This window comes from Lutra lutra, chromosome 3 (genome assembly GCF_902655055.1).
Source record: "Lutra lutra chromosome 3, mLutLut1.2, whole genome shotgun sequence".
In the NCBI taxonomy this organism is placed as follows: Eukaryota; Metazoa; Chordata; class Mammalia; order Carnivora; family Mustelidae; genus Lutra; species Lutra lutra.
The window spans coordinates 81,115,211-81,118,162 of NC_062280.1; the positions used below are offsets into that span (position 1 = coordinate 81,115,211).

The 2,952-nt window shown below is 31.6% G+C and overlaps 1 non-coding gene across 1 annotated transcript; it reads left to right on the top strand.

Moving 5' to 3' along the window:
* Positions 1–894: 894 nt before the first annotated feature.
* On the top strand, positions 895–1,001 carry LOC125096596 (U6 spliceosomal RNA). The gene has a single exon (XR_007126275.1). It is a non-coding gene; the product is annotated as a U6 spliceosomal RNA (small nuclear RNA).
* The last annotated feature ends 1,951 nt before the right edge of the window (positions 1,002–2,952 follow it).

Genomic DNA, 2,952 nt, shown 5'->3' on the forward strand with positions numbered 1-2,952 from the left:
GTGACTATTTTTTTTCCACTGTATATTTTTTCCTGCTTTGTTGAAGATTATTTGACCATAGAGTTGAGGGTCCATATCTGGGCTCTCTACTTTGTTCCACTGGTCTATGTGTCTGTTTTTGTGCCAGTACCATGCTGTCTTGGTGATAACAGCTTTGTAGTAAAAGTTGAAATCAGACAATATGATGCCCCCAGGTTTTTGGTTTTTTTTTTCAACATTTCCTTAGTAATTCAGGGTCTCTTCTGGTTCCATACAAATTTTAGGATTGTTTGTTCCAGCTCTTTGAAAAATGCTGTTTTTCTTTCTACATATCTTGGATCTGACTTATTTGGATAGTTTAATTCTGAAACAATTCCCAACAATAGGTGATGATACAACTGGCTGTAATTTGGAGGCAATGATCACGGAGGAAGAAAAGCCAACTTAAAAAAAAAAAAAAAACCTTATCAAAAAAGATCTTATTGTGTCTCTTCAGGCCAGGTGTCTGTCTCCTGGACGAATAACTGTGGACTGAGCAATGACTGACTTGATTGAGGTGTGCAGAATAATAAGACGATCCCTTGAGAACTAGTTCAAGTTCTTAAAGGTTATTATAAAGAATAAGTGGAGGCTAGGTGTAATAAAATATGAAAGATGCCACTACATACAGTAGTTTCCTATGAATTTATTTTGAGCCTTACATGGTATATCCAGTGACAGTGGATATATTTTTGGAACCCAGAAGAAAGCCCCACAGTGAAGCTGCAGATTCTTAAATCATTGACAGATAGATGTCAATTCAAGTCATAAATCTTTCTGTTCTGTTTTTTATAATGTTTTCAGTGGATTTTATATTCATTTATTTTTCCAGCTTAGATTTAAGTATCCTTCTTAATTTAAAAATTAATTTGAATCATGCTTGTTTCAGCAGCACATATACTAAAATTGAAACAGTACAGAGAAGATAGCAAGGTCCCTGTGCAAGGATGACACATAAGAATTAATTTGAATAATAATTTATTAATACATTTTAATTTGAATAATCATTTATTAATAGATTTTAAACTCATATATAAGTAAATACACATGCATACATCATGTTTGCCTCAATGGAAGCATATTATTTTAATTGTCTTTTTTTTTTTAAATTTTTACCACATTGCATTTCTTCAAGTGTCAAGCCTTATCATTCCAATGAAACAGCAGGATCTGCATCATCATGTAAAACCAGAGACATGAAAAAAAAAAAGAAATAATTTTGAGCAATCACTTTTAAACTGGGTATATCTGGATCTTTGCTCAAATGCTCTTTTAAACTATTGTGAAGAGAAAACTCAAGAACAACCACCTACTTACTATGAAATTGAAAGATTTAGCATACATTATTTAAAAAAAAATTTAAAAACTGATATTTTACACCCAAACAATTTAAGCAGCATTTTTATCATAAGTCAGGTACAGTAAATGTTTTCTTTTGAACCTAAATGACGAGGAGTTCCTTGTTATAATCATATGCTGGGTTAAAGGAAAGTGATGTAGTCTTGGATTATTCAAACACAATTATAATTAGGAAAAACTAAGTTTATTAAACCAGGTTGGCAAATGGCAAATTGAAAGAATGTGATAGTGTAAATGTAATAAACAAAATAAGTGTTCTAGGAGACACTTTTTAAAAGACAAAATATAGCACTTGTCAGGTTAGCAATTATTCTAAACAGTCTGAATTAATGTTAATGAAAAATTAATTTTCCAAGTACCCTCTGAAAAATAAGAATATAAATATTAATTCAAAGTTGATACAAGAATTTTTTTTTCACAAAAGCCCTTTCAACACAAAACTTCCCATGTAATTTAGCAAAGCATAAACATACAATTCTGTGGCTTCTCTACTGATGATAAATGTCCTCTTTATCCCCGCACTTATATATCTAGCTCATTTATGCACTTATATATCTAGGTGTTTTTACACCTAAGTTTTCATTTTGGTTTCCATTTGTTTATGGTTGTTGCCCTTGACTATTCTGTATATAACCATCAAGTTAAAACAACTAAAAAGAGAGAAATGATAAAAACATCAACATGAACAACCATATTCTTTTATATTAAGGCACATGACTATTATTTATGGACTCTTGGGTAACAAGTACCATAAACATTTACAAAACCAGTGATTTTTACAGAGTAGAATTTTTAGTACTATTTTCCCTGAGAGTTTCTGTGAATTACAGTCCTAACTGAAATTTTTCTTTGTTGTTGCATTTGCTTTTTTTGGTTTTGTTGCTATTAAAGATTCAAGGGGAGACTGAAGAAAACATTTGAGATGGCTACAATATTCACTAGTAAAAAAAAAAAAACTTCAAAAAAAGGATCGCATTATAATACTCAGTAGTAAGGTATTCAATGAAAAAATAAAATACTTTAAAAAACCCCACTTTGTAATATGGTATCCCATTGTGGAGAAAAATAGGCAACTTAGAATGATTTCTTCCCATACTGAGATGTAAGCAGGTTAACAAATATTAAATGTGGAAAATAAATATTGAAATACCATTGTTCAAACTAATGTATTTCATATACACCATTCCACAATTATTACGATTTATGTTTAAGGATTTGAAGATTTTTTCTTTACCTTCTGAATCTTCTTTATCATTTTCTGGTGAATTATAAGCTGTGATATTTTTATCAGAATTACTATCACTGAGACAACAGCAAAACCTTTTCTGTGACTATCAGTAACATTACTTTTTTTTTAAATCACTTTTTTTTTTAAGATTTTATTAATTACCAGAGAGAGTACACACAAGCAGGCAGAGAGGCAGGCAGAAGCAGTGAGAGAAGCAGGCTCCCTGCTGAGCAAGGAGCCCGATGAGGGACTCGATCCCAGGACCCTGGGATCATGACCTGAGCCAAAGGCAGTGGCTTAACCAACTGAGCCACCCTGGCATCCCACTAACATTACTTTTTAAATTA